The sequence below is a fragment of the Amblyomma mixtum genome, chromosome 1 (genome assembly GCF_055824585.1).
Source record: "Amblyomma mixtum isolate Tamu chromosome 1, ASM5582458v1, whole genome shotgun sequence".
Lineage (NCBI taxonomy): Eukaryota > Metazoa > Arthropoda > Arachnida > Ixodida > Ixodidae > Amblyomma > Amblyomma mixtum.
The window spans coordinates 213,016,347-213,040,410 of record NC_143012.1 but is presented as its reverse complement, the minus strand read 5'-3'; the positions used below and the strand labels follow the sequence as shown (position 1 = coordinate 213,040,410).

The 24,064-nt window shown below is 46.5% G+C and overlaps 1 pseudogene; it reads left to right on the top strand.

Annotated features, from left to right (window-relative positions):
• Positions 1 to 5,391: 5,391 nt before the first annotated feature.
• Positions 5,392 to 23,762, top strand: LOC149370792 (uncharacterized; annotated as a pseudogene).
• The last annotated feature ends 302 nt before the right edge of the window (positions 23,763 to 24,064 follow it).

Genomic DNA, 24,064 nt, shown 5'->3' with positions numbered 1-24,064 from the left:
TACAGTTGGCTTTGTCACGTCGCATTCCTTGACATAGCGACGCACCTGCTTCCCTAGAAACTCCAGTTTGGACGTCTCCCTTTGTGTTATATACTTTTCGGTGGCTTTTAGATTTTGAAACCTGGGATCAAGAAGCGATGCAATGACCATAACATCAGTTAGAGGAAACCTGTGTTCAAATTTCTGCAGAATCTCTTTTCATTACTTGCTTTAGGCTACTGCCGGACATGCCGTCTTGAAGTGAGGTGGAAAGCTCACTTCGAATAAGAGTGAGGACATTAAACGTGCTTGATACTTTTTTCTCTAATTAATGCTTCTTATGCTTCGTAATTTCGAATATGCTTTATCCTGATGATTTTTGTCATATCTATTTTTGCAATATTTTAGTCGTATAAATGAAATATATAAGCATAAGCACCCGTACTCTTTTTCTATAATTATCGTTTCATATCCTTCGTAGTTTATAATATGCTCTATCCTGATAATTTTCATCATATCCTTCAGTTGTGTGTTTAGTGTCGAATATGGAAAATGGGCCTACGCTAGCTCCGACTATTCAAGCAACATTTGCTTGCATGTGTTTGGGCATTCATTGAAGTAAAACAAAAAAATCTGAATAACGGTTCATTTGAAACCGTTTCTCACAGAGGAACGGAATTAATTTCATTACTGTGCTAGTGAAAAGGTCGATAAATAACATATTTCTGCGTACCAAAAGATTCGTCTGTGCGTGCATATCCCCTCTATGGAGTTCTCGTTGGTTTGTCAGCGCTCTTGTTTTGTTTCTACCTAGTGTTTTCTTTTTCTAAGATACTACCCCATTCTTTTCATGATACCTGCGCCCCTCCCTTCATCCTTCCTAGTAATGAACATACATTTCGAGTCTTTTTAAACCACACAACGTAGCTCCCCCCACCCCCAGAGACCCCGATCCAACCAGTGGGTCAGGACTGCGTGTCATGTTACTGAATACACAATACGGAAGTCTTTACAAACGAGAGCTTTCCACAAGGAAAGTGCAAAACCGGGAGGATGCCATTCATTACTGGATTTTGTGCTGCAACCAGCAGGGCTCGTTTGAAAAATGCAGTGGGGATCAATTCGATTGATGTAGAGGCAGTGCGGTAACATTCTTCGTGCACTCGTCGATACGTTCTAATTCTGAACCTTCAAAAATTTTATCTTCCCGTCTCCCACTCTGTCATCTCCGGTTTTCTCTTAACTCTGGCTGACACAGCTACTCAAAACTTGTTACATTTTTGGATAGCGACGAGTCCTCTTTCTACTACCGACGCTCCAGCCGAAACGACTTGAACGGCTGGAGGACCAGCCTTTATCGAGTGTATTACAGTATTTGAAAGACGCAGCTTTTATAGCATCCGCGAGGCACAGAAAAAAGCGTCAAAACAAAAACACAAACAGTGGTGAGGGGAGAGGGTTAGAAAAAAATAATAAAAAATAAAAATAAAAAAATGTTGGTTACGACTTGAAACGGCGGCAGCTGTCCGGAGGGAGGTAGCGACAGAAAAGACGATGACAAGCGCGAACCTCTACAGCTTACAGCTGCCACAGGGTTGTGACCAAATAAAAAGAAAAAAGCAGAAGGCAACATTCCAGGAGAAAGTTCTAGGCATGGGGGTCCGCAGGAATGTCAAAAAAAAGAAAAAAGAAAAAAAAAACGCTACGACACAAGAATATGAAAAATTCCACTCAGAGAAGGGTTGTGGCAGCACAACACTATACAAGATAGGTCATTAGGAAAAAACACAAGTTTCTAATGACTAATGAATCCTTACATAACCACTCAATACACACAAAAATGAGAATCCTTACACAACCACTCAATACACAGCAAAACAAAAAGACGCATGTTAACAACAAACACACACAACACCAGAAACGAACTGCAGTCAGTGGCAAGTACAATGTACTGTGTTGAGAAAAATGTAATTCTTCACTGTGCGTGATCGCGCGCAGAAGAGAAATGCGTGACAATGCATTACAAGGCCTGATAATACAATACAAAATACTTTTAAAAAAACGCTAAATACGTGGGAATGCATGTGACATAAAAAAGAAGAAAGAAATGCTTGCTATGCTTCCTGACGCCCGTTCTGTCAGTCTCTGCCATCAGCATGTCTTGGATAATTATTTGGTACTCTAGGGGTGTAAGCATGATAGCCGGCCTACTGTTTCGTTGATGCCGCTTGAGAATGTGTTAAATTTGTGAATCAGGTATGATTCACAGCTCTCGCGCTCATAATGCGTTTTGAACCCCGATTGAAGTACAATAGCTTTAACGTTATCGAATGGATGCCCAATGTTGTCTATGTGTTTTGAAAGTGGGAGATTTGGCTGCGTCCGCACATGTGATCTGTGATTGTTGATGCGAATTCTGAACGGTGTAACTGTTTGTCCCACGTACTGAGCTTTACAGGTGCCACATTCCAGGAGGTAGACAACATTAGCGCTGTCGCATGAGAAGTTGCCTTTTATCTGGAATGAGAAGGATGACGCTGTGATTTTGGCGCTAGTAGTTGTTTTCATCATCGGACAGAGTTTACACCTAGGTTTATTGCATGGCGCAGATCCTCTGAAGCTACGGTTCTCGATTGTAGATGATGTTATGATATCACGGATGTTCCTTGCACGCCTATACACAACGCGTGGCGGAGCAGGGATGACTTCTTTCATCCTTTCACTCTGTTGAAGGATGTTGTGGTGTTTCTTAAGAACTGCATTAACATTGGGGATTGACGCCGAATATATAAGGACAAGATTGACTTGAGAGTTCGGGCGTGGCTGCTTCTTGCCATTTATGAGTTCGCGCCGGTCATGCCTTGAAGCTTTCTTGATTAAATCGTCGATAACTGACAATGGGTGTTTCTGTCGTGCTAGGTCTGCCCGGAGTTGCTCGCAGTTTGATTCAAAGTCGTCATCTTTAGAGCAAATCCCCCGGAAACGTAGGGACTGACTGTACCCCATGGAGGTTTTACAATGCCGGGTGTGACTGCTCTGGAAGTGCAAGTACTGATGTCGGTCCGTGGGTTTTCTATAAACCGTTGTCTCAAGTTTGTTTCCCGTGATAGTCACCTGGACATCAAGAAAATACAATGACGAAGCTAAATATGAAGATGAAAACGAGATGCTAGTGTGAGCATCGTTGAAGTTGGAAATAAACTTCGTTAGCTTTTCCGCCTCGTGTGTCCAGATCATGAATATGTCATCTATGAACCTCCTGTAAAATATCGGTTTGTATGGAGAACTATTGAGGAATTCTGTCTCAAGTGCGGCCATGAATATATTAGCGTAATTTGGTTCAATTTTTGTTCCCATTGATGTTGCGCTTATTTGTACGTAGTGCTGGCCATTAAACTCAAAGTTATTTAACTCGAGTATAAGTTTTAAAAGCTCTGCAAGCGTGTTGCCGTCAACCGGTTGTTTGGATACTAAGCGCTCATAAGCAGAGACGACCGCTTTGATGCCACCAGCATGCGGTATGTTGGTGCATAATGAAGCGACGTCCAGGGTTACCAGAAGGGAATCATTTGGAATTACTAAGTCAAGAATTTAGCTCAAAAAATGGGTGGTGTCCTTAAAATAGGAGGGATATAAGGGAGAGATATCTCTGATGAGGCTGTCGACAAAACTCGAGATGTTTTCAGTAACCGTTCCAATGCCAGAGACGATTGGTCTTCCTGGATTGTTTTCTTTATGAATTTTTGGAAGAAGATAAAAACGTCCTGGACTTGAATGTAACGGAAATAGGGCTTGTGAGATCCTGTCATCAATTTGCTTCTTTTTTGCGAGACTTAGAATACATTCTGAAACCTTCTTGTTGAACTATGGCGTGGGGTCAATAGGGAGAGCCTTGTAAAATGAGGATTCGCTTAGTTGCCTTTGGGCCTCATGAAGGTAGTCCTTTTGATTCATAACTACGGTGGCTCCACCTTTATCCGCTGGTTTTATTACAATGTCAGATCGGCTGCTGAGAGCCTGCAATGCGTTGCGTTCCGACAATGTAAGATTAGGGCGATAAGAGCGCCGTTTCTGAAATTCCGCAAGGATATCTCTTTGCACCGCCTTTATATATAGATCCACACACTTATCGCGCTGCGGAGGTGGTGTCCAATGGGTGATAGATGAAAGTTTTGGACCAGGATCAGATTTCCGGGGGCGATCGTAGTAGTATTCTCTGAGTCTAAGGTTCCGGGAGAAATTTTCTATATCTTTATAAAGCTGGAATTCATTAAATGTGCCGCTGGTGGGGCAGAAGTTAAGGCCCTTTGACAGTACCATGCATTGATCATGTGATAAAGTAGCCGAGGAAAGATTTACTACATTGTTAGGTATGGGCTTGGCAGATGTTAGAGTTGAGTGGCGGGAGCCTGAAGGAGGTGAACTGACTTGTATATCTGGTGCAGAGATTGGACTGTACGTTGCAGGGAGTGGAGAAATTTTTACACCTGACGGAGGGTTTGGTGGAGGAACCCCGTCCCGAAGGAACATTTTTCTCCCTCTGAGTTAGATGTAAGCGTCTCTTGTTTTCGAGAAACAACTCCAAAAGAACGGCTTCGTGATCGCTCAGAAGAAATTTTTTACGTAGCTGAGCTTCTTTGAGTCTCAAAGCGTCCAGAAAAGACTTATCATGTGATATAACAATATCCGTAAGTTCTTCTGATGCTTTCTGAAGTGCGTCCTGCCAATGCGTTTTTAGGGAAGGGGACAAGTCCGATGTGGCTGGCTTTGAATCGATTCTCATGCCTTTCGGAACAATATTTGCAAGGCTGTACAGGCCTAAGGTTTCCGCATGGTGTTCATATCTAATTCTTTTTTCAGCAACTTTCCTTAATGTTAAAAAATTTTTCGATACAGATGTGTTAATCAGGTCACCTTGTTGCTTCGTTGGCAGTCAATTCTTGGATCCCTTTTGGACGCCGTCCTTATATATATATATATATATATATATATATATATATATATATATATATATATATATATATATATATATATATATATATATATATATATATATATATATATAAAGCATAACAACATTTTAAAAGCAACTGATTAAAAATATAATAAGTTGGGGAAGTCACATTGAAAAACTTAAGATTTATTCAATGTGACTTCAAGAACTTATATATATATATATTGTAAGACAGGCCTTCGGCTCCCGAACCTTGGGCGGCTGGCGTAAGGAAGAAGAGGACGAAGACAACGGCGTCGATGCTCGTGCGTGTGCGCTGATCGCTGCCGCTGGGACTGGTCGCTGCCTCAGGACTGAACCGAGGCGTACCACTAGCCGTTCGCGACGCAGCGCCTTCGAAGACTACGCTACACTACACTTGGTAGAGGTGCTGTCTCTCACCATCGGGATACGCCACGATGCCCAGGCTTCAAGGCTCTACCACGGTGCCCGACCACCCGGCCCAACCTGTCCAGCCTGCTGGCCCTGCTGTCATCTGTTCTGGTGCCGTCCGTCAGCGCGACCCTACGATCTTCAGCGGCACGGATGACACCGATGTGGAGGACTGGTTGGCCTCCTATGAACGCGTAAGCGCTTATAGCAAGTGGGACGACAGCATCAAGCTTACCAACGTTATATTTTATTTGAGCGACGTTGCCAATCTATGGTTCCGCAACCACGAGGCGGACATCTCCAGCTGGGCGGATCTTAAAACCAGCCTCACGGAGGTCTTTGGCCGTCCCGCTGTGCGTAAGCTCCGTGCCGAGCAACGCTTGCGCAGCCGTGCACAACAAAGCGGCGAAAATTTTACAAGTTACATCGAAGATGTCGTCGACCTTTGTAAGTGCATCAACGCTTCCATGAGTGAGGTCGACAAGATAAAAAATATTATGAAAGGAATTGATGGTGACGCCTTCCAGATGCTCGTGGCCAAAAATCCCCAATCTGTGTCCGACGTGATAAGCCACTGCTAAAGCTTCGATGAGCTGCGCAAACAGCGCCTTTCGACCCGCCGAGCCGGCTTTCAAGAGGCAAATATTTCCAGCTTGACTCTTCCCCAGGACGGTGCTCAGGACCATCAGTCGCTCCTCCAGCACATTAAGCAGTTCGTCCGTGAGGAAGTCGCCCGCCAGCTGTGCTTGTCGACCAGCCTACCTACTCCTGCGCCGCCGCTCACTCCCAACATCCAGCGTGTCATACAGGAGCAGATCGCCGAGGTATTGCCCTCTCCTCCTCCACCTCCTCAGCAGCCACTGATCACGGCTCCATTAACTTACGCGGATGCTGTGGCGCGACCGCGGCCTTCGCCTGCTGCGCCTGCCTACGGGCCTCCCCATCACCTGTTAGAGCCCCAGCGACCTGCACCAACCGCTTATCGTCCGGTTGCCCGCCCAAGACCACAGCCGCAGCCTCTCAACCCCTGGCGTACGCAAGACAACCGCCCTATTTGCTACGCCTGCGGAGTGGCTGGCCACGTGGCTCGCTTGTGCCGCAGTCGCGACTATCGTCCGTATATTTATAGGCGTGAGCCGACTTACGATCTATCCCCGACCTCCTCGCCTGTGTCACATGAGCCGCCTCCCGATCCGTCTTCGTCTAGCTACCGTTTCCGCTCTCACCGCTCGCCGTCCCCTGGCCGACGTTCCCGCTCTCCGATGCTCCGCCGCCCACCCGCTCCGCAAGCGGAAAACTAACGGCCGCAGTTCCGGAGGCAAGAACTGCGCCGCCAGCGACTCGCTCAAGACCTGTATCCGTACCCGCCAACATCATCACTGTGTTCGTTGAGGGAGTCGCCGTCGAAGCACTTGTTGACACTGGCGCAGCCGTATCTGTTCTTAGCCACACCCTCTGTCGCAGACTCAAAAAAGTGACGACGCCTCTTCCTGCCGTTTCTCTCCGCACCGCCAGCGCTCAGGACATTCGACCATTAGCCGCTTGCACCGCCCGCCTGCTTATCGCGAACGTCCCCTATACAATGGAGTTCATCGTCCTCGCTCGCTCATCTCACGACGTCATCCTTGGTTGGGACTTCCTTTCCACACATCACGCTGTTATTGACTGCGCCCGTGCTCAGCCTGAGTTGTCGCCATTCCGTGACGCTCCCTTAGACGTGCCCGACGCTGCTGTCGTTACTGTGATCGTCTCAGAGGACACTGACGTTCCGCCTTTTTCTTCAGTGCTCGTGCCTCTTTCTTGTGCTGCTCTCTCCGACGCAACTGTAACCTATACGCCCTCTTTACGATGCGCTGACCAAAAATCTGTTTTGCTGCCTCATGCCGTGCTGACAATTATTCGTGGCTCAAGCGCTATTTATGTGTCCAACCCGTTCTCCTGCCCTACCACTTTGCTCCGTGGCCAATCGCTTGGCAGTGTTGCCGTGCTCGATCCCGCCTCAGCCTACCCCCTCGTCGATAGCACGGCCGGCCTTCACGTGAGCGCCATTACGCCTGTTCCCATCGCCAATCCGTCCCCTCTCGATGTTTTTCACCGTTCCGTTGACGCCGCCCTGACGCCTACCCAACGGGCCCAACTTGTCGCCGTCCTGCACCGTTTTGCAGCTTCGTTTGACTACCAGAAAACTTCATTGGGCCGCGCAACCACCGTCTCCCACTGTATTGACACTGGCACCCATGCACCTTTGCGCCAACGTCCGTACCGCGTGTCAGCCGCTGAGCGCCGCATCATTGACGAACAGGTGACCGACATGCTCAAGCACCACGTGATACAGCCGTCGCAAAGCCCGTGGGCATCGCAGGTGGTCCTTGCCAAGAAAAAAGACGGTTCCATCCGGTTCTGCGTCGACTACCGTCGTCTGAACAAGATTACACGCAAGGACGTTTGCCCTCTCCCTCGTATCGACGACGCCCTCGACTGCCTGCAGGGCACTGAGTTCTTCTCTTCATTGGACTTGCGCTCTGGTTACTGGCAGGTGCCGATGGCAGTGGCCGATCACCCAAAAACTGCATTCGTCACACCCGACGGGCTCTATGAATTTAATGTCATGCCATTCGGCCTCTGCAATGCACCCGCCACATTCGAGCGCATGATGGACAACCTACTCCGCGGGCTTAAGTGCCACATATGCCTTTGTTACTTAGATGACGTTGTGATCTTTTCGCCGGATTTTTCGTCTCACCTCCAGCGCCTTGAGACTGTTCTTCGCTGCCTGACCGACGCTGGCCTCCAACTCAATTTAAAAAAGTGCCGCTTCGGAGCTCGGCAGCTCACCATTCTCGGACATGTCGTGTCCAAGGATGGCGTTCTCTCGGACCCGGCAAAGTTGCGGGCTGTAGCAGAATTTCCGAAACCGACTTCTGTAAAAGACCTCCGCAGCTTCGTGGGCCTCTGCTCCTATTTCCGTCGCTTTGTCCGCAACTTCGCCACTATCATCGACCCTCTGACCAAGCTCCTTTCCGGCCATGACCTTTCGGCCTGGTCGCCAGCCTGTGATGAAGCCTTTACGACACTCCGTCGCCTCTTGACCACTCCGCCAATTCTGCGTCATTTCGACCCTCGTTCTCCGACGGAACTCCACACCGATGCCAGCGGCGTCGGCCTCGGTGCAGTCCTCGCGCAGCGCAAGCCTGGCTTTGACGAATATGTTGTCGCTTACGCCAGCCGGACACTAACAAAAGCTGAAGCGAACTATTCTGTCACCGAGAAGGAGTGTTTAGCCAACCTGTGGGCGATCGTCCAATTCCGCCCTTACTTGTACGGGCGCCCTTTTGACGTTGTCACCGATCACCACGCCCTCTGTTGGCTGTCCTCTTTGAAAGATCCCTCTGGTCGACTGGCGCACTGGGCTCTGCGACTTCAAGAGTACGACATCCGCGTTGTCTATCGTTCCTGCCGTAAACATGCCGATGCTGATGCCCTCTCACGTTCCCCTCTGCCGCCCGAGACAGCGCCTTCTATTTCCGCCCTGCATTTTTGACGCTCGACTCCGCTGATATGGCTTCTGAGCAACGCAGAGACCCGTGGATCGCTTGCCTCTTGGATTTCTTATCTGGCCAATCGTCTCGACCTCCTTCCCGTGCTCTGCGTCGTCAGTCCCACCATTTCGCCATCAGAGACGAGCTTCTTTACCGCCGGAACTACCTTCTGGATGGTCGCAAGTGGCTGCTTGTCATTCCGACCCATCTCCGCTCCTCCATTTGCTCTTCCTACCACGATGATCCCCAGTGTGCCCATGCCGGCTTCTTGAAGACCTTCACCCGCCTACGACATCGGTACTACTGGCGTGGGATGTACCGTTATGTGCGCAAGTTCGTTCAGTCCTGCACCGCATGCCAGCGCCGAAAAAACCCACCTCGCCGACCCGCCGCTCCTTTGCAACCGCTGCCTTGCCCAGCGCAGCCCTTCGAGCGTGTTGGCATCGACCTCTACGGCCCTCTCCCCAGCACATCGGCCGGAAACCGCTGGATCATCGTCGCCATCGATCATCTTATCCGCTACGCCGAAACGTCGCCTTTACCATCTGGTACCGCCCACGACATTGCATCCTTTATCCTCCATCGCATCATACTTCGCCATGGTGCTCCCAAAGAGTTGCTGAGTGATAGAGGTCCGGCCTTTCTGTCTGAAGTTGTCGAAGCTCTCCTTCAGGAATGCAACATCGTTCACCGCACCACCTCTGCCTACCATCCGCAGACAAATGGACTGGTTGAGCGTTTTAACCGCACTCTTGGGGACATGCTGGCCATGTATGTGGCTTCCGATCACTGCAACTGAGACCGCGTTCTACCCTTCGTCACTTATGCTTATAACTCCGCTGCTCAAGCCACCACCGGATTCTCTCCATACTTTCTCCTCTACGGCCGGGAGCCTTCTTGTACTATGGACACCATTTTCCCTTACCGCCCTGATGCTTCTGAATTTACGACTATTTCTCAAGCCGCCACTTACGCCGAAGAATGCCGCCAGCTTGCCCGGTCTTTCACTTCACACGCCCAGCAGCTGCAGAAAAGCACCCGTGATCCCTCTGACCTTCTTCCAACTTATCTTCCTGACTCTTTGGTCTGGCTCTGGGTTCCTTCCTCAAGTCCCGGCCTTTCTTCCAAACTTCTCAGCAAGTACCAGGGCCCCTACCGCATTCTTAAGCAGACATCCCCCGTCAATTACCTCATCGAACCCCTTACACCGTCTACTGATCACCGTCGCCGAGGCCGTGAAATTGTCCACACCGACCGCCTCAAACCATACTACGACCCCGCCATCGTCACATCACCTTAGGCCGCCAGGATGACGCCTTTTCGCCCGGGGGCAGTTGTAAGACAGGCCTTCGGCTCCCGAACCTTGGGCGGCTGGCGTAAGGAAGAAGAGGACGAAGACAACGGCGCCGATGCTCGTGCGTGTGCGCTGATCGCTGCCGCTGGGACTGGTCGCTGCCTCAGGACTGAACCGAGGCGTACCGCTAGCCGTTCGCGACGCAGCGCCTTCGAAGACTACGCTACACTACAATATATATACATATATATATATATATATCAAGAAAGAGTTGAAATATACTTCTTACAGAAACATTTATTTTACCGGAGGTGGACCATCCTTACTGATTCGTCGTATATATATATATATATATATATATATACACGCTAATCATGAATAGGAAAGCATAACCACGATAAACGATGTAAAACAATGACCACACAGGGACAGCGCACCTAATTAGGATATTAGGATTTCACTTAACTACACAAATCGACCGTAAATTTTTTTGTGCTGAGCTCTCTGGCCTGCCCTTAATCTTTTGCCGTACTCTGTAAAGTACGTGTCTACAAGCGACTACACTTCGTCTATACTGCGTTTTCTAGCTGCGGTATTTTCCTTTGTATTTTACATGGCACACTATCAATTAATGCATATAAAGAACACTGATACCAATTGCGGAAAAACCGAATCACCAATGTCGGCGTCGCCTTGAGGCATTCTCGGTGTTCCTCTAATCTTTCACGAAATCCCTCAAGGAGTAGTATAACTCTAATAAGGGAATAATTACACATTAATATCCCCACCATAGCGCAGCAAAATAGCTAAAAACTAAAGCTATACGTAGAGCCCTTATACAAACCCCCTAGTTGAAGAAAAATTCGGACTGGCCCTGGGTTCCAGATATATGCGCCGGCGAATGGCGGACTAGTTGTTGCTTCTAACTACAATGCATAATAGAACCGTGGATACAAAAAGAGGGACTTAGGAAATAAATCTGCTCTGTCTGGTTTCTCTGCATCCGTCCTGCCTCTTTTTGTTTGCGTGGTATTATGCACCTTCAGTTTTAATCTGCGATTACTCCATGTCCTGGACAGTCTCTGTAACTACTGGATTAATCTATATAAGAAGATCAAAACTCTTCCTCGGATCATTTCGAAACGAACCTAGCAAAATACCGCTTCCTTGCGTCCTAATTCCGAATTAGGGATGAAGGTTCCACGAACATAAAAGGCCTCACCAGACAAGAGTGCTGGTAGCTTCAATAAGACGGCTGCCTAAAGCTCTGACCTTAACTAACGGTTGTGACGTATTTACTGTACGCAAAACCGAGCCACCACGAATTTGAGCCAGCCTCTAAGGTTTATTGTTCGAGAATTTCATAGAAGTTTGCACATCTTCATTGATGCATATACGTCTTTCTCTTACATTACAGGATATACAGGGTGTTGCGCCTAAGGCTTTGAAAAACAATAAAAAAATAGGCTTTCTGAGTTCGAACAGCGCTTTTTTGGGGTATTGCGTTGTCTGCAGTGTAGTACATTAGAATACAGCTAATACGTGCTAACTAGCAGGATGGTTAACAAAGAGTGAATAGTTAACTTTTCAACTATTACAGCTAAGCTCCTTTATTCTTGAGAAGCTTGGAGCTCACTGTAAGCAATATCCATAGTAGTATTTAGAATTTAGAAAGCATGGTTGCCCTCATCGTTGTGGCCCAACAAATTCTGGTTACATTGCGTCAAACACATGCGCTTTAAAGAAGCTTGCAGGCAAAGCAACATCTCTAGTGCGCGCACCTCGTCGAAATGGCCAAAATTTGTAGGCCACAGTGCCGACGGTAACGGCATTTTCGAAATTCTAAAACTCATATGGATGTTACTCCATATGTAATGTTACTCCGAACTGTAATAGTTAAAAAGTTAACTATTCAATGCGCTTGTTAGCAATCAGGTCTTAGCTGTATTCTGATGTACTGCATAACTGACAATGCAGTTGCGAAAAAGCGCTCTTTCATCTCAAAAATCCTACTTCTATAAATTGTACAACGTCTACAAGCTTTGGAGAACGCTTCAACCGTGACTACTTATATCCCAGTCCCAAACCAGCTTGTACAGAGCAAATGTCTCGGCCCAGAGCTTATGAGCTCGCTGGCAAATTTAGAAAGCGCCGTGAAAAGGTCTGCATTGAAGAGGCATACGTGCATAAGGAGTAGAAGACGCCTTTTCTTTCTAAGGGATTGTCGCTGTAATATGGAAAGTCCGCTTAATACGAACCTCGGATACAATGAACGCAATCTGCATGACAGTCAGGTTCGTCATGAGTGGGCTTGACTGTGTTCACTTCTGCATGCAGCAGCTCTTGGTTGAAGAAAGCCAGGAAGGCGCGCCAAAATGTAACATAGCTAGCGAGAGGGAGGCCTCCCACCGCCGACTCAGGGCTTTGACACAGGAATTGGCGCCCTTTTGAGTAACTGCGATCATCGTTTTCGAGGGTTATATACTCTAAAGTGTGCATCAAGGAGAGGCCAAAACAGGAATCGGTGACGGGAAGAGTGTGATAGGGAAAGAGGGAATTAAGGTGGTGTATATTGTCTTTAAAAGGCCTTCTCCAATATTCAGTTTAATTTAGGTTTCTCTCGTCCTCCTTTAATACAATTTATTTTTTTTTGTGGTAACTGTTGTGAAAATATCTGACAGAACACACTTCCTCGGGTTACTTAACTGGCAACAGCTCACGGAACAAATATTTGTAAAAAAAAAAGAGCCGCATTCTTCAGGATTAAAGGTTCGATACATTCTCTCCAACCAGTCAAATGCAGCGCAAATGCCCGAATTTTCCCATTCAATACATGTCCAAAACCGGCTATGTAATCGCTGAAAACAATGAAGAACCTAGTTTGGATACTGGCATGCAGTCTTAAAGGGTCCAGAAAAGTATACATTTTTCTCTCATCCAAATATCTTGCATGTTTTTGTAGCAACACCAGCATGAAAATAACAAACGAGCAGATATATAATCACGTCGTCTTTCAGCAAGAAAGCATTCCTGGTTCCATTAGGAGAAAAGCCAGTGGCGTGTGTGTGTTCGGAGACGGTACAGAAAGTCATATCGATGTCAAGAAAAATAGGGCGACGTCAACAATCTGCCGTATGACGCACACAGCAGGCCAAGCACCGCCACTTCAAACAATCCTATACATGTCGTTCGTCTATATATACTCGCCACTGGCCAACCGCCATGTTGGGCCAGTTTTCCTGACATTCGCGGCAAAGTTTCGGCGCAAAGGTTTGTCGTACAGCATACCACGCGGTATTATACGATTTCTAGTTGCATATGGCTTACATGTTGGTGTCAAGTTGGAGGATAGCTTACGACGGGGACTCGAACCCACGGCGTATGCACCTTCAACTGTATTCCTTCTCGGACTTTCATATCAAAACTGTAATCCAGCCGTTCGTAGTACACCTTTCGAGGCGTTTGTCATAGCGTGTGTGTGTGTGGGCATGCCAAGCAACAAAGCGTCTACGTCTTGCGTCCACGACATGCACACTGGGCCAACCTCACCGCCGTGCAGCGAAAGGGTCCGAACGTTTGCGATCTGGTGCGCACCAATATGCGAACACATGAACTCGGAGAAAAAGAAACTTTAATGTATGTACAAAATTAGGTGTAAAAATGCAACCAGGGAGAATAATGCTTTCAGATTCCCGCATATAAGCAGCCATAAGTGTCTCTGCCGATTTTTTTTCTTTTCAGTGCTTCCTCATAGTGAAGAAAAACACTTTGGTCGCAAAGAGCTGAATACTGACAACTTGCCGACATAAGCCTTTGTGTAGAAGCTCCATGTAGTAATGGGTACGCGGCGTGCAAATGCTTAGCCGCGAAAAGCGCGACAGTTGGCATTGAAGGATTAAACCCAGGTCACCGAAATATATCTTGTGCACTGGGTTGCGAGATGTCCCATACGCGCAGCTTCGTAATGTTAAACCCAATTTACTGCAAAAGCAGGTCCGCGTAGGGGAAATGTGTGCGACTGTGAGAACTGTCAGCTGTTTTTTGCTCGCAACCTTAACTGAACAGCGCGATTTCGACGTTCCGTCCAAACACCCGGATTTCACTATAATGCTATGATTCTAAACACGGCCATACCTGAAAAAATTATCTCACAGACATGCACGCAAAACAAGAAAATAAGCCCAACTTGTTGCGGGTATTCGAATGCCAAACACCTGTAGCCGAGCGGTGAATGGCGGCCTATGACGCGAGATGTACAGTCGCCGCTCTGTCGAAGACTGCCACTCGTTCGGTGAACTCTTGCTGCCTGACTTCCGTCCATGACGCGACGCCATCTACGGCACGCATCTACCGAATAACTACTGATCTCGATTTCCTTCCGACTCAAGCCCTATCATGCCAAAGTACCCACAGACAGACGCCAGCAGCCGGCGGCTTCATAGTTTCATCTGGGTTTTCTCAAAGGGAATAAAGCAGTCGAACGTGCTCAGTTCCCGCTGAACAGAGTGATGTTCAATAGCATTACTATTAGTGGGCCGCACGTGCAAAAGCCTCAGCTTCAAACACGGTGAAGACGAAGTGGAGAGCGGCACCTTGGTCAAAGTACTTCTTATGTAGTCGAGAACATCAATGCCAGATAAGGTGGAAGGAGCGTCTGTACAGCTACAACATGCTTGCAACTGATGGTTGTCTGCCTACTTTTCTGCTTTTGTCGGGTTACGTTGACCTTTCGGTCTCCTAGCGTCCAAAGCGAGAATTAATTTAGCGCTGTTGAGAACGAATTGTGGGGACATTCGGTGTCACTTCTTATTTTTATGGTGTGTTTTTGGCTGCGAGCTCTGCTAGTGACATGCTAATGCATTTTTCACAAAGCATTAATGCGGTGCAGCGGTCTTGAAGAGTCGAGTCGCCGCAAAGGATCTATGAAATTAGAAAGACAGTAATGTAGGAGCGGCAGCTGCTTTCTTTGTTTTTGTGAACGGCTGTCAAAGAGAATTCCGAATGTGAGTGCGTTCAAACATCAGCACGAATTCTTTCTCATTCACAATAAAATGGTGTCCGTGGATTTGTTTTGTACACTCTCTGAAAAATAATCTCTTCTTTCAGTGCTTCCACCTCTTCAGAACCAACAGCGCCTCGGTGATGTGAGAGTGCGATGAAATGTAGTGAAGGAATTTGACTTGTGCATTTATAATTTGCATGCGGGTGATTGCTATACAAGGGTGGCCAAATCCTGTTCTTTGTGAAATAATAAGAACAAATAAAAAGGAACAGTAAATCCCAAAGCATTCATTCGAGCTAGTTCGTTTTTCGACTCGGAGGCAAAATTTTCCGCATCATGTTTCTTCTGACGAAGTCTTTAGCTACCACACCTCGTACGACAGGAGTCCGCTTCTCATACCCAATGGGAGGGGGGAGGGGTTTAGTTGCCGTTTTTTATTTATTTCCCTCCTGATGTTTAATGCAGCTAACCGGACTATATGCCTCTTTAACCTTCATCAATAGCTTTTTCCTTTATTTATTTATTTATTTCCCTCCTGATGTTTAATGCAGCTAACCGGACTATATGCCTCTTTAACCTTCATGCATAACTTTTCTACATCTTCCACTCATCCCTGTGATTTGACCATGGTAAGTTTTTTTTTTTTTTACGTGCGGACGACATTACTACTCTGGATCACCGCAAACTTTAAAGCAGTTCAATGCTCCGTGTGCATATAAGAGGCACGGAACAGTAAATAGACAACTGGGAAATGCAATCGCTCTTCCTACATCGTCAAAACCGGCCAAAGTTGACTAACATTCGTTAGCATCAAAATGACATAGGAAAATCAAGTAATGGTGTTTTGGAACGCTGGAAAGTGGAGGGCTGAGTATACTGCAGGAAACAGATCTGCAGTAACCCTTGTCGGCTGCCAGCCGTTGCCACTATCACCTGGTAATTCTCGTAACTCCATCTTATTTTGCGCCGCTGTCAAAGAAAGGAGGAAGAGGTTTGTGGGGAATGGCATGTTAAGCAAGCCGTCTCAATCTGCGCGAACTCCTGAAACGTTTCGACAGCGAAGGGATGAAGGGGTAAAAAGGAGAGAGAATGGAAATTAAGGTACGCATTACACATGATCCAGAGCTTGCTCAGGCGGGTATAATCTGTCAGGTGCTGGGACCATTCTGTATATTTTTTGCCTCTCTTTTGTATGGCTGGACGATCAGCCGGCTCAAGAAAGTTCAAAACTTGTAGTCTCAGTACTCTTTAATAATGACAACCAAAATTAAAAATAAACAATGAAAATTAGAGCACAGGCGCAGCTCCTTTGACGGAGTTTAGTACGCAGCGGGTGTGCCTTCGAGCGCAGTGAAACTTTCCCAGTTTTGAAGCAACCGGCTTTGTAAAGCTGTTGTACGACGATGACTCGTTCTTTTGGTTGTGAAAGAAACCTTGTTGCAAAGAGCCTCATGTTTATACCGTTTTCCTCGGCACTCTGCTCTTTTGGTGCCTGGCTTTCTAGCCTCTTTACTCTGGAATCTTAACATTGAACATTCACCAAAGTAGCTTAATTGGAAACAGCCGTTCAGTGCCGCAATAATCGCAGGAAAAACGTGCACCGCGCGGCATAAAATCTTATAGCTGCACAGTTAGCCTGATTACAAGCCCTGATCTCCTGCTATTACCTATTTAGTGTCACCAGCTGCTTTTAGGGCTGCTGGCTATACTTGGGGCGCACTGTTTTCCACTCATAAAAAGGAAACTTTGTTGCGGGCCGATGCGCACGCTTTGTCACATTCTCAAGTACGAGCAAGAAAACTTAATGCCGTCAAAGCTCATCTTTCATCTTGGGCGCATTCAGCTTGGTTTTTCTGTTTTTCTGAGAATTTGGTTGGACCCCGTTCGCACTTAGGAATAGCTGTTGAAGCCACTGTGCCCTGATAGTTTTTTGTTACCTCAGTGCGACAGAAATCAGCGCTTCACATAAGAAAGCAGTGTGGCTTGTGGTGTTGGGGAAATGATAGCTAGAGGGGCTGGCGTGTCCATGACGCCAAAAGCGACCATATAAACAAGTAGAATATTTGTTTGGGAAAGTATTGCTAAATAATAAGACCACAACAATAATCGTACGGGGTTCAGGAAACGCAAACTGAACAAGAAAGGGGCCCAGCAATGAAAATATGGTGCAAATAACAGACGCAGCTTTTGGTTGTCGACATACATGGTAATGTAAAGCGAGCGTCATGTCTTTTAAGAAGCACGACAGGCAACACATGTTTTAAGTAGGGAGAAAGAGGTGTATTACATAAGCATTCGGGAAATAGACTGCCGCCGGAGGGAAATAAATTGTAGTAAGTTGAACTGCGCAAGACGGGAGCTTCAGACTAAGGACACAAAATCTTCGTGTCTTACCATCGTTTATTTAGAGCCCTTCATACCTGCTCAATGTTATGGTCTCTTTCACAAAAAAAACAAACTAAGAAGACTTAGCACGTTTTACTGAAACAGGAAAATAGTGTAGGTCGCGCTGCCTTCGGCGCGTAACGTCAATTTCCCGCTCGCCACGTGCATCGCCACAGGCTTAGCGTTCACGCTTTCTTCTCATCATGAACATTGCAGTTTTCACATCTTGGTGTCATGTGAGCTGCCTGTCACACGTGATAATCACGACAACGTGGTGTTTCCGGCTGTCACATAGCCGCTGCACATGGAGGGAAGTTGGCGGAAGCATTTCTTGTGGTCAAAGAGAAAACACTTGCATTAGTCAGATCGGTCCATATTTGCCAATTGTTGTTTCGCTATTACTTTTAGCGAAGTTTTCACATGAACAACATTCTCGACACCGCACTGCACTCGGAGTTCGCACCTGCTGCGCTCTTGAGAATGATTTCAACGTGATGGCGAAAAGGCGCTCGTGTCGCAGGGCATCGGGTGTCATCGTCGGCGTCTTTGACGATCTGCAGAAAAAAAAAATGAATCATTCTTCGAGAAGCAAAGCAGGAGGTAAGTAGGTCAGTTAGGTCACGTGACCTTGCGGTGTCATCACAACGTCCCCACCTGATTGTGAGCAAACTTCCCACAGTACAGGTGTGCACGACTCCAGCGCGCAATAGACGATGTTCACGGAGACCCAGTGCTGAGGTCTTTCATGCTAGGTGGCAAATGTAGCGTTACAAATACTACTACTGCTACTACTACTACTACTACTACTACTACTACTACTACTACGAATAATAATAATATTAATGACAATAATAACACGTGAGGTGAAAGCAGCTCTTATGCGCATGCAGACAAGCTGTCGACGGCAGCGTCAGGGTGCAGCTCCCCTGAGCGCCACGGTATCTCCGCGACAACACCTCCCCCTCTCGCAAGAAACACACACCGCGGCTTGCACTTCTTTCGACAGAATGCACAACTCTCGTCGAACCTTGAACCACTGGCACTCAGCAGCATCAGCAGCAGTCATAAAACATGGCTACAACGGTTTTTAGACAACAGCGTTGATCTCTGTCCGTCGCGGATAGATCGAGGAATGGGTAAGGTGACCAAAGGCCATTTTGGAGCATTTTACAGCAGAAGAGCCAAGCACAAGGTCTGGGGCAATCTTGTGCATTTTCAAAAAGAGTTTGTGATCGGCGGGACTGGAGGTCGAACCCAGTGCCTCCCGAATGCGAGACGAATGCTCTAAGTGAATGCCGTTGATATGGGCAATTGTTCTTAGTCGCAAATGGCCGCGAGAAAACGACAAACAATGTCCTGCCAGTGCGTATGCGTGTGCTTGCGCGAGATGCGGGCGCGTGTGTATGTGTGTCGTATTCACGTAAATCGTATTTGACACTGCACCACTCGCTGAATTCCGCGCGCCTGCTAACAACACCGCTGGACAATGAAGCTTTAGAGTAAGTTCAGTACCCTCCCTCTGAGAAGTCTGCCCAAGTTCATCGACCAAAGGAACTCGGCCCGCCACAAGGGTTCAGTTCCTCACAGAATTGCACCTCTCAGTCGCCCGTTATCAACACTCAGCTGTGTAAAGTTTCAGGCAGTATCTGGAGCAACACCTGGTGCATGTGAAGACGTTGTTATAAGATATCAGCGAACAAAATTGATGTTCACAGCAGCATATGACAAACTCGTCACAAAGAGCAAACGGCACTCGCTCAATACTTCTAAGGCTGCTGGACTGGCATTAAGGCGAAAGCATTTATCAGGCCACGTCTCCCCAGCATATCTATGCGTCAGTGCGAGCTGTCAATCAAACCTAGTTGAACAGCTCGGCACCCCTTCATATGGTTGCATACTTTCGTTCCCCTATATTTAGATTTATCTGGAACGCGCCAAGAACTAACTGGAGCCTATGCTCCACAAAACCATTTAAAGATAAAATGGCGAGCCGGCTGTTCCAGTAATATCAACGTGTTCCACGCAAATTCCACTAGCAAAGAATAGAAATGGGCTGGAAAAGTGTGTCTTCCACTACCAAAAAGCCGAAACAAGCCCCGCTCCAAATAAAATAAACGGAACAGAGGATTCACCAGAACTTTCGTGGAAGCATGACATTTTATGTGCAACCGAGATTAAGAGTAAGGGGTATTATTAACCAAGAACGCTCAAGGAGCGCAAAAAAAACGCAACAGTGACTGGTGGCAATAGCAAATACAATGCTGCGCCTCCATCTTGATACTTCCAAAGTATTCAAAATTGACGATTGGGCGAGTTGGTGGGACATGATTCGAAATGACTAGCACGAAAACGAACGGAGACAAGAGAAGAAACACTTACGACAGGACAGCGCCCGTCATACCTTCAGTGTTTCTTCTTTTGTCTCTGTCTGTTTTCGCGCCGGTCATTTCGAACTTTAAGGGCATCTCAGTGTCTGCGGTATACTGTTACCGCATAAATTATGTAAACTGCCACTTAAACATTCTGCTACGTCTAGATAAAAAGATATAAAGATTTAATATCCGTGCCAAATCCTAACAGCTGTTTTCAATAGATTCTTAGCGGGGTAAGAGCAATGAACAACCTGTTTTTCGTAACGCGAACGCTTTCTGTCTCAGTTTAACTTCACATGCGTTCAGTGTATACTTCCGTCATTTGAAGTTAACGATGCCGCACATGAAACCAACTGTTCGGGAAAAAAAAGAAAACAATGTCCTCGCCTTCCGTTGTAAATCCTTGCCTACATTATGTTTTTGAAATTTAGCTTACAAAATATTTAGTTTTTTTAAACTACCTTGATGGCGCTCTATTGGGAAGGAGGTTGTTAGTGCCGTCGCAATAAACTTAAGTGGCGACTTTTCACTGGTGGGAATTGAAGTGTTCCCATTCGATTATATCCGGTTGCTAAAGGGTTAAAAAAAACTACGAAGACATAGAAAATTGCTATTTTGTCTCAGCTCCGAAGCAAAAGGTCACCAAGAGTTACGCCCGAGAGCGAAGCAGTTTCCTCCTACGCGGCCACGGCACGCTTCCGCGAAATCGACCTCTTTAGGAAGTATATATGCTCTTTGTATTCTACATCCTTGTCGAACCAAAGTGTGTGACTTATTTTTATTCCCGCACACTGTGTCCACAACAGCTTTCGAGAGCTTCAGAATGGCCATGTTTTCTATGGCTTCTCCAAAAGCCTGTCAGTTTTGTAACACTCCGATACGTGTCTAAATTCCATTTCTCAAGCTCCCTTTCGAAGCTGAACAGTGCGCACGGTGCTTCCCGCCGTTAGCGACGTGTGCAAAAACACGTTGCCTTCTGACCTTGCCCTTTCCATGAAGGCGGAATCATCAGCGACGATGGATTTCGGCTCGACTTTACAATGTCTGCAAGTTTGCTTTCTGGAAATAATTACATTCTGGTGTCAGACGCCGTCCACCCTTTTTAGTGCATTGACTTTCTGTTGCGCTGATCACGTTCGGGAATCACGCCCCCTTCTTCTGAGGCCGTCCAATAAATCTTATTGGATAATGATATTGCAAGTCTACTACATTTGTCCCAGCCGGATTACAGAACAAGAAAATCTCTGTCGTCTAAACAGCATTTCTGGGATGTTTTTGACTAAAAGATTGTAGTAAGAACAGAAATTTCGGTAGCAAAAATTAACAGAATTCTGTGTCGTTACTAAGAAGTAACTAGTGATACTAAGAAGTTCACACGCCCTGATGGCATTCCAAACGCATTTCTTAGGGGTTATGTTGAGCACTTTCAGGCATTCTTACTGATATGTCTAAATTGTCAATTGCTACAGGCAACATCCCGGCTGACTGGCGCATTGCACGTGTTACATCAAATTATAAAAAGGGTGACCGGCTCTCTGTAAATATTTATCGTCCTCATTCAATAGCATGTACATATTACAAAATCGTGGAGCATACTGCTGTAGGTTACATTCAAGATTTTCTAGCAGATCGTAATTTGCTGTCGCCATATCAACATGGCTTCAGAAAGGCTAGGTCTACGGGAACTCAACTGGTTTCAACTGTGCATGATGTATCGAGTGTGCTTGATGTCTCTGATCAAGTAGATATTCTGTTTTTTCAATTTTCAAAGGCCTTCTATTATTGTTGGATGGGTCAGTGCACACCTCAACAATGGAAGCCAATTTGCAGAAATAAGAAATTGTTCATCTCGTGTGACCTCGGCCGTACCAAGAGGAAATGTTTTACGGCCGTTTGTTTCCTTATACAAAGTAATGATTTAGCAGATGTGGTCCGTGGTGATGTACCTATTCGGCTGTTTGCCGATGATTGCCTTGTTTTCAAAGAGAAAACCTCTGCTAATGATCACATCTTGCTTTAGAACAGTATTCTTTGCAATAGAACGGTGGAGCGATCGCTGGGGGATGGAACTCAACACAGAGAAAACTGCAATTTGGCATGTTATTAAGAAAAAGTCAGTTATTGATCTCACCTATTCACTCCATAATCGTCCTATTTCAGCAGTTGATAAATATAAACACTTGGAGTTACACCAACTAACAAGCTATCCTGGTTCGAATATATATCCGATATTTGTGTAGCCGACCCCTCAGAAAACTGCGGTTCCTTAAAAGGCAATTTAACATGCACCAATTGGCACAACGATTCTGGCTTGTTCTTCATTCATTAATACAGCGCAACGACGGCACAGAACAAGAGGGGGACACAATGTATTATGGATTCTAGCTTGCGATGGATTCACAAGGTCGAAACAAGAATATGCTTCAGTTGTACGGGATCCTCTATTGTAAAAAAAGTTGTATGCAGCTTTTACGGTTTCCCAGAAAAGCAGTTGAATTTATTTTTGCAAAATATAAACAGTTAGATTCCTCTTCTGATTTGATGAAACACAATAATATTCTTACGTTAGCATCGCGGAGAAAGTTTAGCCGCCTTACATGTATTTATAACACTATTTCCGCAAAGATTAAGTTGAGCATCTCAGAATCTGTTACACACCGTAGTACAAGGACAACCCGGCATCAACATGAACAATCTTTAGCCCCAATATTTGCTAGCACAAACAAATTTAAATGCAGTTTTCTTCCCGTAAAGTCACAGAAAACACTTCTTTACCGCGTAACATATTTCAGAGAATCTTTGTAGTGCTTGTTTGTTGATTCTTCGAAGCTGCCGGCACGCCATTTTACCACTTTGCTTGCGATCAAGAAGCGGCCAGATTTATCTCCATTAATCGCATCTAAACGGAGCCCATTCTACGTTGTTCCAGAATGTTCTAATAACCTTGCACGCTTTATCTCGAAAGTTCGCTATCAGCTTTAAATTCAGCACGGCTGAGAGCGGCGGGCATTCTGTTCGACGACTGCTGAGCACGCCTGCTATTTCGCCGCCGCCTAGTCATTCATACATTTGCGGGCGGAAATCAGCCAAAAAAAGAAAGTTTCGTTTCGAAACCATTCTCGCTGCTATCCTGCTCCCCGAACTACGCTCACCATTACGTGACATTTGGTGGAGGCGCTGACCTGCTATGCCCTTCACCATGGAACCTGGTGCATGTCACTCAACGCCCGTCGTTCTTCGCCAGCCCCGTGAGCCGAAGGCTTTCTATGCCGAAGCATACGAAGATGTAGAAGACTGGCTGGACTTATGCGACCGTGTGGCAGCGCTGAACACCTGGGACGACAGCGCTAGGCTTCGAAACGTTTCTTTTGCATTGTACGACCCTGCCAGAACATGGTTTGAAAACCACGAATCTTCCCTCACGACCTGGGAGACCTTCAAGAAGCAGCTATTTGGTACTTTCACTAGTGTCGTACGGAAAGAAAGGGGCGGACCTGCGGCAGTCACGAATTCATCACCCAAACGAGACCGTGACTGTATGTGTGGAAGAAATGAAACGCCTTTTCAGGCGCGCCAACTTGACATGGATATAGACATGAAGCTCTCCTTCTTGATTCTCGGCGTACAGGAGCAACTGTTCGGCGGCCTGATCCGGAATCCTCTAAAAACCGTCATGGAGCTTGTAGTTGAAGATTCTACCATAGAAAAGACCCTTGACGTCTGGACCCGTCAGTACAACAGACCACTTCAGGAGCTGCCGGCTAGCACCCCAGAAGATACCTCTGCAAGCGGGGATAACGTGTGAGATCTGATACGCGAAATTCTTCCCGAAGAACTTTGCCTACTGCTGCCATACCCAACACAGCAGACTGAACAGAAAAAAATGAAAAGAAAAGTAAATAGAAACCGTAAAGGCACTCCTAAGTAAGTTTCAGGTACTACAGCTGACTTCAAAAAATGCAGCCAAACGCACTTGTGTACACGTGGGCTGCCACAAAAGAGCAGGATACGAGCTCTTCACTTTCTTCGAGAATAAAATACAACGAACTCTTCAAAAAGAACATTGACCCAAAGGACTGGCGGTTTGCGTTGCAGTTTTATGAGGTC